The sequence below is a fragment of the Corapipo altera genome, unplaced genomic scaffold (assembly GCF_003945725.1).
Source record: "Corapipo altera isolate COAL_440 unplaced genomic scaffold, ASM394572v1 62, whole genome shotgun sequence".
Taxonomy (NCBI): domain Eukaryota; kingdom Metazoa; phylum Chordata; class Aves; order Passeriformes; family Pipridae; genus Corapipo; species Corapipo altera.
This window is the reverse complement of record NW_020884894.1, coordinates 2,731,653-2,744,460: the sequence shown is the minus strand read 5'-3', so window position 1 is coordinate 2,744,460 and position 12,808 is coordinate 2,731,653. Positions and strand designations below refer to the sequence as shown.

Sequence of the window (12,808 nt, the reverse complement as noted above, 5' to 3'; positions counted from 1 at the left end):
ATTTGTGCAACAGTTACGGAGCTTTCAGCTGTCCATACTGCTCCTTTTGTGAATGAGGATTTCAGCAATTAGGTTCAGAATTCTTAGTATCCAAAAATTTCAAGCAATAGAATTTAAATAAACACATTTTTCAGTTTCACCTTTCATATCTGCTTTCATGAAAGCAAGTAATGACTGCTCCAGATACCATAAAAACAGATTTCATGTGATCTCATGTAAGTCATTCTGATTGCTCTCTTCTGAAATAGTACTGTCACCTCTTTGCCACTACAGTTATTTTCAGAAAGACCAATCATCTGTAATTACAGCTGACAATGATGAGAGATGCATACATAACTTCAGCTCTTTCCAAGTCACCAGCTCCTAATTTATGAGTACCCAGAGAACCCCCAAATCTGTAACAAGCTGGGAACATTTTTCTTGCTGGGCATGAAGATTCAGTGGGGCAGTTCAGTGACAGGAGGGAAAGAATATTGGATTGCCCTGCTGCCGATTCCCAAGAAGGCCACACATTTTTCCTACATTTCTGACTTGGAAGATAAAGTAGTAATATAAACATTTATGCCAACTTATGCTGCATAAGTCCTCATATTGACCCTAAGGACCCTACAATAAGTTTGTACAGAGCAGGACTTGGACTGCAACACACAAATACCACCCATAGGCTGCTCTCGAGTTTTCAACCACACTGACAGGGAGATGCACACATTTCTGTGAGGGCAGAAACATGCACAGAATAATCAAACATCTGGAGAGGGGCAGTGTATGTTATGAAGGGAGTGGAAGAATAATAGATGGAAGTTTCTTGTTAGAGCAAGAAGAATGCGTGCCCCAGGCTGCAATAAAGAACAAGATGTCCCAATTCCCATTGTCCTTAAGTAACCACTGCAGCCATCTCCGCAGACAACATCTTTGTGGCATTAATGTCATGTTATTATTCAGGCCCTCGTCCCCCAAGTACACAGACTAAACCTTCTAGTTGCAGGTTTGGCCACCTATGCTTTTGTATATAGGTCATGTAAAAAAAACAAAACTCTCAAAACCCAGCCTATTTGTGTTAAGGTCTCCAAGAAATGCTTAGTTGGCGTAATTCAATTTCTTCAGTGTTGTATCAACAAGAATTCTGCTAATAAAAGAAAAAGGAGCCTTCGTGGTATGAAAAAAAAAGCACTTATAAATGATTCATTATTTTTAAAAAAAGCATCTATATACAGAAAGATGAGGTCAAAAAATCTCTTGTAAAAGAATTTTTTTTTTTTTTAAGGAGTCAGGGTACCATTATTTCAGTAATTGTGTAGAAATTTGGAAGCACTTTTTTTGTTGTAGGAAATGCTTTATGAAAAAGGTCCTTTCAGGCTGGGAAGGGAGTGCTGGATTAGAAACCATGTTATGCAAGCCTGCTGCTCCATTAGCCAAAACCCTGCCCCATCAATTGCATAACCAGCTCCAAGGGAGATCTGAGCCCTGCTTCTCTATGAAGGAGCCTCCATGGAAATTCAGCAAGTTACCAGCCTTCCCCAGGCCATAAACAAGGCATGTACTGTCACTTGGCATTTACTGGAGCCAATTGTGCACAATTTGATTTTTTTCCCCCTTCTCATTTCACACTGTAAACAAAGAAACAACTTACAAAAAAAATGACACTAGGCAGACTGTCTCCTGTTGACACCATTCTGATCTGGGACTCGTATTTCCCCTTTGAAATGCTGAACAAGGCTGTGGGCTGCTGGTACAATTCTGAAAGGAAGTGGGAGAGGCAAAAGCAAAACAAGATGCTCTGCAATGGAATGCACTAAAGAAAACCAAATATTTAAACTTCTCAAGTGTGGGACAAAACCTACTGATCTCACTCTGAACAACCAAAACCACCACAAAAACCCCATAAGGCTGGTGGTATGTAGACATTAAAACACATCATACTTCCCTAGAGATCAAGAGACACCTTATACATTCAGTTACCATGTTTTTGCTGTACTATTCTGTTCTTTCTAGACTGTAGCCTTCATCCTGTTACAGGGCATGCCAAACTTTTGCCAGCTTTGTACAGAGAAATACAACTGAAAGAGCAGCACAGCTTCCATTTCCCATGTACACCTGCTCTGTCTTGATCAGTATTAATATTATTCTTCCTCATTTGTATTTGCAATGTTAGCACTGCATCCTAAAGCCTTCTGCACACATATTGTTCTCATCTCTACTGATTTAACATGCAAGATTCTGCACTGCTGCTTTTCCTTACAGGAAAAGGCAAAAGGAAAAAAGAAAGATCCAAATCTGAGTTTGAGAGCCCATTGGGCAAGTTTGGTTAAGGGATTACATTTTCCATAGTCAAAACCACACAAAGGACTCATATGAACATTGTTGTTTCTAAGCATTTCCCCCTCTTCCTTATTTCTTCTTCCTTTGTCCTTTCAGTACCATTCAGCTTGGAAAGGATGACTGGGGGTTTCACTCAGACCCCAGACTGGGGTTAGTCTGAAGAAATATAGTTTTGCCAATCATTTTCCTGCAAAGCATTCTGAAATACCTGAAAAAGACCCAAGTTGCATTTCCTTTACAAAAAGACAAAAGTATAGGAAAAATCATACCCATCTCTGAAGAAAGCAGCTGCACTCCTCCAAAAGAAAAACTTACTCACCATTCTCACACCATTATGTATCACACTTGACTTGAAAAAATTAGACACCATGAAAAAAAATCTAGCCCAATATTCCTAAGTCTCTAAGCAATTAACTGTAAAAAGAAAGCAACACTGCAGTTTGTAATATAGAGCCCAGTAATCAAAGACCTGTGCATTGACAGGAAGCACTTGAAAAAAGGCCTTTTGAGTTTTTGGTTTCTAGGATTCCTTGGATATGATTCATAATATTAAAACTGATGAAGTTCACAGTCAGCACAAATCCCCCTCTCTCCCTTGAATCAGATTGCATAACACAAGTGATTGAGCAACCTACCCTAGGTATCTTTAAGGTTTATTCAATTACCTTGCTCATGGCTCAACGTGGACTTTATAATAAACAACCAGATAAGCAAATGCAAAGATAAAAACTATGAGATGCATTAAAAGGAGCAATATTACGTGATACATAAGGCACAAGCTGGCGACAAGAACAGTGATTTCTGAGTATCTACAATGCAAACCAGCTCTGAATAGGTAACTTTTCCCCCTTCACAATTAATTGTCCTATTAAATTAATAATCATTAGTCAGAGGCTGATGATCTTACATAGGGCACATAGAGAATTCCCTTTACTTTGCTACTTTATTAAGCTGACTACTCTCATTTCTTCCAAATCACTTAAAAATCCATCTGCTTTGCTTTGAGATGTTAAAATTCCCCTGAAAGGCCATTTTGGCCATACATGTTCCCATGGTGTTCTAAAAGTCTCCTTAAACACTGGCAAAATTAAGTAATGCATGATGGAGCTTAGCAAACTAAGGCCTTTTCAGCCATCACCTCAGCCCTCACATTGTTTTCTAATTAGTTACTGTGTTTGAACCTATGCCAAACAACACACCCTTAGCTAAGCATCCGTTAAAACAGTAAATTAGTCGAGTTGTGCAATCCCTTTTAACTCTCTCAAGTCAAATAAATATTGCCTTGACATTATGAAGACACTTTGAGTAATCAACCTAAAATGTGCTCATAATACATAACCTGAACTGTGTTTAATTAATGAAAAACTTCTGGCAGAAGGATAGTGTTCCAAAAGCACTTGTTTTCCCTTGAAATCAATGGGAAGGAGCCAATTAGGCAGTTCTGAAAACTCCATTAGATGTATCTGAATATTCAGTTACCAGAAATCTATTTATAGCCAGAATTTTCAATGAACTGTAGTGGTCTGGATAAGCTGCATATTTACAATCCATTGTGGTAGCTAATGCTGTGGATTATACTTCTAAGAGAGAAATGCATCCTCCAAAGCAAAGGATATCCAAATGTATTCTTTGTATGATTTTAAAGAAGTTAACAGAGATCATGTCATAGTGTAAAATATAAATTACTCACATTTTTAATAAAAAGCACTGTATTCCCAGAAAATAAAAAGACATTAGGGCATATAAACACAGATAAAGAACAGTCAGGCTAGATCATAAATAAGCAACCTGTGGACCTTACTTTTAATCTGCAATATAATTTTCAGCCTAATGATCTCCACGAGCTCAGTTACATAGGCTGAGTTTACTTTCCATTCAAACACTTTCAGTGAAACAAAAGAATTTACAGCTGTATTTACTTACAGACAGGATTTGCTCAATGGTTATGGTCCAGGTCAACTTTCCAAGATTTAGTTATTTATTATTAAATATATATTATTAGGTGATTGCAAATATAGTCTTATAAAGCTTAAGTATGTTTGTAATGAGCTCTACTTATTTGGTTGCAAACACCACCAGTCTTCACAAAACCCTGACAAATGGCTAATTATTCCTCCAGTCATAAAACGTAGACCATGACAAATAAGTCTGTGCAATTTATAGGGGAAAAGATCAGCAGGTAAGGCAACTGTATTTTACCCTGCATATACCAGAGCATTTAATTTGTTATCACATACAAATATATATAACACATATAAATAAGATACATATATATAAAACATTTTATTCGGAATAGGGACAACACTAAAAGGACTAAACACAGGCTGACAATACATTTGTAAACATAGCTACCAACATGAGCAGGTTACCAGATGATCCATTCTTGGATCGTGCCATTTATACTTGTATAGGCAATCTAAACACTTGTGCCAAATATTTACTGTCAATAACTTTATAAGGTGTCAAGTTACATTAAGGATGTTAAACACATGGTTCAATGGTCATGTTGAACATTAATATCATTGAGTGTATCACAATATATCTAGGAAGGAGGAAGGAAGGACACAGAAACATATGGTTAAGATGGAAGCTGTCCTGAAAAGCAGCAATTCACAGGAAGACCTGAGGGTCATTGTAATTAACACAATTCAGCTCTTTCTGTAGCCTTGTAATAAAAAGGGTCTGCAATACCCACATTAATAATTTTATTACTTCAGTAGTTCTTTGCAACGGATTTTTGTATATTTGTAAAGAAGAACATCAAGTAGAAACGTAACACTTGACATTTGGAAAGACATCTCTGCAACTATAAAAATATTCTGGAGATTGTGCACAGAAACCCCAACAGTGACACAGGCACAGGAGGTTAACAAACCTCAATTTTGCCAAAGAAAATTTTGATAAGTGACAGTCAGTAAGCATACGTATTTCCACATAAAAAAAAAGCTTTTCAGTTCTGCTGATACACAGAAATGGATGCAAGAAAAAGTCAATATTTCCTACCAATGAGGTTCCACTGTTTTTGATAAACATTTTTATCAGTGTGGGTGGCAGAAGAATCTCTCACCTGGCCATTTACCCAGCATTAGATGGGTCTTAATAGCATGCTCTCTCCTAATTCTCCATCTGCAGCATTTAATCTCCCAGGATGCAAAAAGCTGAACCCTAGGACAATCATCCAAATTATCAGGTGAAGCACAATTGCCTGTCATCTACATGTCAGGCTCTACAATCTACTGTCTGCTTGGCTTTAAACTCTATGGAAGTGCACCATAACTATATTTAGCAGCTACATAACAGCATGCAGACTAATTACGAACACAGCAGAATGTTAGTGGCTTCTGGAGAACCAGACACAGCAATTCCTTGAATAGCAAACATTAAGTATTTAAAAAGATAATACTTATTTACAATTAATTATGTGTAATGAAGAAGCCAGAGTTAAAAAAAACAAGCCAGAAATTTGCTTTGTATTCAATAAGAATAATTAAGTTGTTTTATCAAGGCATCATTTTGCCTCAGGATGTTTGTCAAATGGTAGTACTTATACACACAATAGCAATATATACCCTAAATGAACTTACAACATATGGATCTGATGATTATAAGTATTACATCCTTTTCTTCCCCATATTCATTAAGAATGTAACAGTATGCCCATGACTCTGTCAAGAAAATCTCTTGCATTTAGTGGTAAAGAATACACATATTGAATAAGGCCTAATAAACAGAATACAAGTTTCTCTATCAGGTTCAAACAGAATTTACTAAGAAGTTGTGAAGTTAGTTATTAGCAGTTTTTTCTTTCACTTGCAGTTCTAAATCTGCAAAATTCAAGCCCTCTCAGGCTTTCAGTGGTTTTCTTTATATTTCTTAACAAAATCTACATAAGAAGGCTAATGTGATAAAGACAGTTCTGTTAAATTTAATATTTTGCATGATGAAAAGCATGGCATACCATTTCCTATAAACCTGAGACATGAAGAACTATAGCTATAACAGGTTAGGATTTGTTGACATCACCAGCAAAATAAGGATATTTCCAAGATATATTTGCCTTAAATCCTCTTTGTTTCAACCAACAGTAGCACATTCAGGCACAATTTTTTAACAAAGCAACTCATTATATTATTAAACTTCCAGACCAGACTCTCAGCAGATGGAGTTAATTAACAAATGTAGAGCACTTAGACAGGCAAAGAATGTCTAAAAAAGTTAAAAGCAAAATGTTAATACATGGAACATTAAACAATTCCATACCATTTGCTAACTGCGTCACAGTTAAGCAGATCTTGTCTTCCCCAGATTTACCTTGATGACTAAACAAGCATATAATCTGTGAAATTTATACTCACTGTGCTAAAAACCCCCAATGACTTTCTGTTAGAAACCTTTTCATGGGCTATTTCCTGTTGATTTGTTCTGCTTAGGTATCCACCTCATTTTCATTGGCAGGATTTTCTGTTGCCAAAACTGGAATGTTGTGGCTTTTACACTGACACGCAGGTTTTCTGTGTGTGATCTCCCTGTTTTACATGTCCTGGCCATTCTGAAAATGCCACATCAAACTGCAGAGGAAGATTATTTCCTTTCCACAAAATATGATATATCTGTTGTGTCTGCAACTGTGTCTACCAACTAACGTATGTACATAAAAACAACATGCAAAGATGACCCTACTAAAAACCACTGTGGTTTAATTGTTTCTGCAAAGAAACACGTCACATTTCTCAACCTAAGTTTTGCTCCACTAACGAATTCCTAAAAGAGCTTCAGAAAACATTTCCAAAATCACATCCAAACATGCTTAGACTTCACAAAAGCATTCACTACAGAGAATGTAAGGAACACAAGTACTGAGAAAACCAAAGTAAATGAAAAAACAAAATATTTAAAAAAAAAAAAGAGGAATAAGCATACTAGACACTGGCTTTACTACTTTAAAAAGAGGAGCTGTATAGACATGATACTGTGATATTCATGGAAACAAGAATTTTCATATCAAAATTCTCATATCTATACATGAGTAATTCCGTTTCTCCTATGCCCCTCCTCGAAAAGATATTCTGGAAAATTATCTTGGGGTCCAACACACAAGCTTGGAGCCTTAGTTTTGCTTCAATAACAATAAGATTTTTGCAGTTACTGAGTTTAGGGGAAATCTTGAATCCTATTTTGCATATATACAGCTATAAAATCTCCCAACACAGAAGGATCTGTACAGCCACAATGTGTTTTATTCACTTAGATACACGAATATTCAAGGGCTCCACATAAGTATTTGAAGTTAAGCAGATCTAAGTTACTGCAGATGGAAAAAAAAAAGCTGAGTAATTTTTTTGTGCTTAGAACTTTACAGGCATTGAACAATGACGGCTCTTTACATGGCTTCCTTGATTCTATAAATGAAATTCTATTCTTTATTTTCTAATTCAAACCCTTATATTTGACACCAAGTAGGCAAACAGTGGGCCAAACAGAACTAATAGCAAACATCATCAGCCTCTTCAATAATACATTTAGTGGAAAAAGTTCAGTCCTGGAGATTATTTTTTCCCAAAATTTTAAAAAACCCAAACAAGCATATAGTCCTCTTAGGTCAGCTGGATAACACGTGTGGGACTGGAAAGAGGATCTATGGTACTCAAGTAAAATTTTAGAGTATTTAATAGACATTGTTAATTAAATGCACAAGGTTATAAGCTTCCCAAATAGAAATTTCACTGGCATATGGATTATTTCCAAAGACTGTCTTTGTGCCAGGGTTTTTCTTTAATTTCTGAGCTATTTTTTGATGGGAAACAGTTCCAGTAAATAGATTACAATGGGAGTTGAGCATCCTCGCTCAAATAAGGAAATCTTACACTGACTCCCAGGTACACATGCAGACGTGCCCAGTGAACACTCCAGTTTACCCCGTTGATAAACCAGCTGGAAGGTTCTGGAGCACTACAATGAATGCCTTCTTGCAGACCATATGCTCCTTGCAAGACCATATGCCCTTTATGACAGCCTCAGATTAACCCAGTTTGTGGGAACTCAAAACCAACACATGGCACCTTTGCAGGCAATAGGAATAACTAATAGAGTCCCCTTCTTTCCCTCTCAAAAAAATCACCCAAGAAAACAAAAATCACCTCCCTCCCCCAAAAAATCCCAAACCTACCCCCTCCAAAACGCACCTCCCACCAAAAAGCAAGACACCCCCACCCTAAAAGAGAAACCTCACAAAAAATATTTTGTTTTCTTTTTTTAAAGTATTAGATTTTCATTTCAAAGAGAAAGGAAGAGATTTACCTTTTTTTTTTGGTGTGCATTTGAAGCAGAGTCAAGGGTGGATTTGCTAGAAGGATTTGCTTTATTAAACTAGTTAAATTAGTTAAAACAGAAACCCCCAAATTAGGGCACTTACAAATGAAACCCAAACTATAGATGTTACGATGCCTCTAGAATTTAGAAGGACATGTCTGCAAGTCTTGTCTTCTTCAAATCCACAACCAATTTTGTTTCATGAATTAAATAAGTGGTATGTTCAATATTCCATTTGCAAGTGCATTCATTGGGCCTTGCAACTTAATTAAATGCCTCACTAACTTCACACATCCGAGCATTTCTGCATGATTGCTTCATATTAAACAATTCACAAGAAACAGAAAATATCACAAAACGCTTCTGTAATCAGATATGGCATTGTACTATAAATTATTCTTGTGTTATAGAAACTGTGCTAATAAATACAGAGGCAGCTGGTGGAGAAGCCTTTATGGTTAAATGGACCATCATCTCTTTATCACTGGTTAAGCAGAGGGGAATTCCTAAGGAGACAAACACTTGTAAGAAGCTTACCTCCCAACTGCCAGGCTGGGCAGATTAACAGCATTGTCAGTCACACCAAATCACCATGACTGCTCCTTCACTTTTATGCAAACACTCTGTTGCTTGCCAGTTTTGTATTTTAAAATCACAACAGCTTATTCTAGTGGAAGGGGTCCCTGCCCATGGTATGGGGCTTGGAACTAGATGATTTTTAAGGTCCCTTCCAATCTGTACCATTCTATGATATATTAAAAAAAAAAAGCCACTTGTGTACCAAAGTTTCAAGTAAACAATTTTATGCTTACTTATGTAATGAGCAGGAGTTGCAGGAGTTGTGGTCGAGGATGAGCTGCGGGCCTGGAAACCACCAGCAAAACAAAAGCTTCAGAGGCAGAGAGGGAGCTTGTCAAGAAGCTCTTTCGGGCCAAGAAGGCTCTGATTTCATATTAATCTAAGATCAAAGCATCAATACATTTAATGTGCCAGAGACATTCACAATGGCTCTGTGGCATACGTCATACTGGAAATGCTCTTTATCATTCTGTGCCAGATTTAGACAAAACCAGACACTTTGATGCACGCTGAACTTTCTGTGAAATCATTTCAACGTCGGGCTCTGCGTCAAGATACTGAACTCACTGCCTTTACTACCAGCAAGTGACAACTACTAGTCCTTGGTATCTCAGGATTCATGACTTTCTTATGGGCTCATTTGTTAAAGCACCAAACACCTGATGAACCTTCTAATCACAATCTCTGCCTGCACCAACAATTGTAATGAAACCAGTGCAGCATTCCCCACATACCTCAACATTCAGACCTCGCTCCTGTGCAGCTGCTGCAGGACAACCTGTCTCACCTCTGCACCTCCAGCTTTGAGTCTGTACCCTGAGACCCCCTCCATCTTCATGAAAGCAAGTTTAATGATGATCAGAACTGCATCCAGTAAGCTTAGCAAGTCCACAGTTTTATTACTGTGAAACCAGTCCTGTTTTTCCCCTGTCTGAGAGTACAAACTGTAGCCACATTTGGGGCAGTTTACATGGAAATGCTGCACAGCCACATGGCTGCAGTTGTGCATTCCTGTGGCATCTGACACACTGCTCCAGATGGTGCTAATGGCATGGGACCTAAAACACATTTACCTCCCACTGTAAATCTACGTCTGGTTTGCTTTTCTGAGGTACTCACATTTTGGTGATACTGTATGAAGACAAAATACGGGCTTTTCAAAAATGTAAGTGCTTAGGTGCTAAAGCCACATTTTCTAAACTACCTAAAGAACTGTGGTCTTTGAGAAATATTTATGTACCTCTGCACTTCTGAAAATGCCATAGAGCTCCTTCCTGTATCTTTAGACCCCTAAGTGCCCTGTAAAGCTCCGAGAACCTTCTGGAACAAATCTTGCCCTGTTAAGAAAAAAAAAATAAAAAGGAGTACTGCTTGTATATCTTCACATTGCCTACAAAATTATTCCAGATTTAAAACCAAAACCCATGACTGATGAATAGCATCCCTACTGAAAAGCAGAAAAGGCTAAGAAAATAGAGCTCAGACAGTTTGATTTCCTCAAATGCACATAACATACCTTCTTAAAAATTATTAAATGGGTTTACTATATTAAATGTCAAATCAACAGAAAGAGAGCATGTATAGTGCATTACCATCCCTTAGAAAATGTCTATATATTAACAGGCAACAACTGTATGTATAAATATTTATGTTACATATGCTGATGCAAATATTATATTTACCTTTTTTTTTGGCAAAATTTTGGAAATATTGTGAAAGTAACAGCTCCAACAGTACAAACTGTACTTTCTGCACAAGATTTTTTTTCCAATCCTTTTCTTTATTACCATTTCAAACTACAGGTTTTCCAGATTGCCTAAGCAGACCTGTTTTGGCCAAACCATAGACTCTTTTGCACTTTAAATTTTGTTACCCATCAGTGTAAGTAAACAGTAGGTACTTCTTCATAATAATTCTCTAGAGTTTACAGGTGAAGAATCCTCTGTATATCTCAAGAATTATTTTTAGCCTGAAAGTATTTTGTTCTGCAGCACCTTTAAATGGATTTTTACCTACAAAAAGCTTTTGTAAATAGTTTAGCAGTAACTCATCCTTACAATTCACAGCACCACATTTTTTTGACAAGCGAACAGTTTGAGGACTCCTTGCTGATAGTTTGCTTCAATCCTTGGGAAAAACATGCACAGGCAAAAGTTCATTCAAGTAAGTGCACTAATTTTATATCAGGGTTGATACATTATATGTAGCTTGGAGAGAAATATTACATCTAACTAGCTCAAATGGCATAGAGGCACCTGAGGATACCAATGAGAATCGTAGCAAGATTTTTAGTAGCTATTTTTACTTTTAAATTAATTCTACTCTGAATCAGAGTTGTCATGGGAAATGAACCCCACGTAATGGAATAACGGGTCCAACCTGCTACCTTATTTATAAATACACCATAAATAGCTATAATTTTTTTCCACTAAAACATTATGATATACCTCACTATTTAACATGCAGCAAGATGACTATGGCTAACAGGAAAATGGTCTTGCATAGGCATACAAAAAAATCACTTACAAGCTGCCCTTACAAATTAAGAGTTAGTCATATGTTTTTCAAGCTCAAAATTCTGACTTTGCATTACTGGTTTAATTTCTTCCCCATGCCCCAGTCACTCACCAATCCACTACAATCAACAAAACATCATAGGCTTACACTAAAGCAATAACTTCCACAGATTACTAAACCAAAAAATTGATTAAAAACAACAATCAAAACTACAAGATAAATAGAAAATTAGAGGGGGAAGCCCCCCCTCTCCCCCTTCCCCAAACCTTATATGGAAAAACAGCCATTAAACTCTATATATGCCTGCACGATCCTCCTTGTTCTTCAAATTCTCCATTCAGAATGCAGTCTCTTCATAACACGGTCTATCTTTTACTCTGAATTTGGAGATCACATGACATAGCAGAACCTGAATTCAGGTGGGTCTGTGAGGTGTTTGCATCATATCAGTTACCAACCAATTCTGTTCACCTGTGAGCTAAATTACCTTGTCAGTGCAGAGCCTTGCTTTAGGAGTCAAGGGGCAGTGGGGTATCACAGATATCTTCAATACAGTGCTTGTAGAAAGCTTCAGGGAACAACCTGGTCGAAAGAGAGCACAGAGAAGGTTGCAGCCCATCACAGTGTGCACCCTGTTTTCTCCCACAGCTCTGTTAAGAGCTGGTGAAATCCCCCCTGTTCTTTTTATCATCAGCAGGAATGTCTTGGAAGCAGCTTTACCTTCTGGCAAGTGGATGGACTGCAAGTGTTGCCCTGATGAGCTGCATAATGATAGGTCCTGGTATAGACCTTCAGATGCTCTAAAGCCAATGGGTACATCACATAAGAACAATACAGTATGTACATATGTATATATATATATATACATCTATCTATATATATATATGCCTTTTTTTCTTCTGAGATACAATAGAAAATGTGCCCCTATTTCCAAGGCTGCTCAGACCATCAAGTGTCAAATCAACTGTAGAACAGACAATTCTCAGAAAGGCCATTAACTCAGATCAAATCTTAGAAAGTGTAAAATTTTAACCCTGTTGAACTTGTATTGTACAGTAAGATATGATTCAATACCCAGCCCTTT

The 12,808-nt window shown here is 37.2% G+C and overlaps 1 protein-coding gene across 1 annotated transcript in view; it reads right to left on the bottom strand.

Annotated features, from left to right (window-relative positions):
* Positions 1–12,283, bottom strand: part of SIAH1 (siah E3 ubiquitin protein ligase 1) — a 66,534-nt gene extending 54,251 nt beyond the window's left edge. Inside the window, exon 1 of the mRNA XM_027647094.1 lies at positions 12,212–12,283. The gene's annotated coding sequence lies outside the window, so the exon portion shown is untranslated. The remainder of the gene's footprint in view (positions 1–12,211) is intronic.
* Between the last annotated feature and the right edge of the window lie 525 nt (positions 12,284–12,808).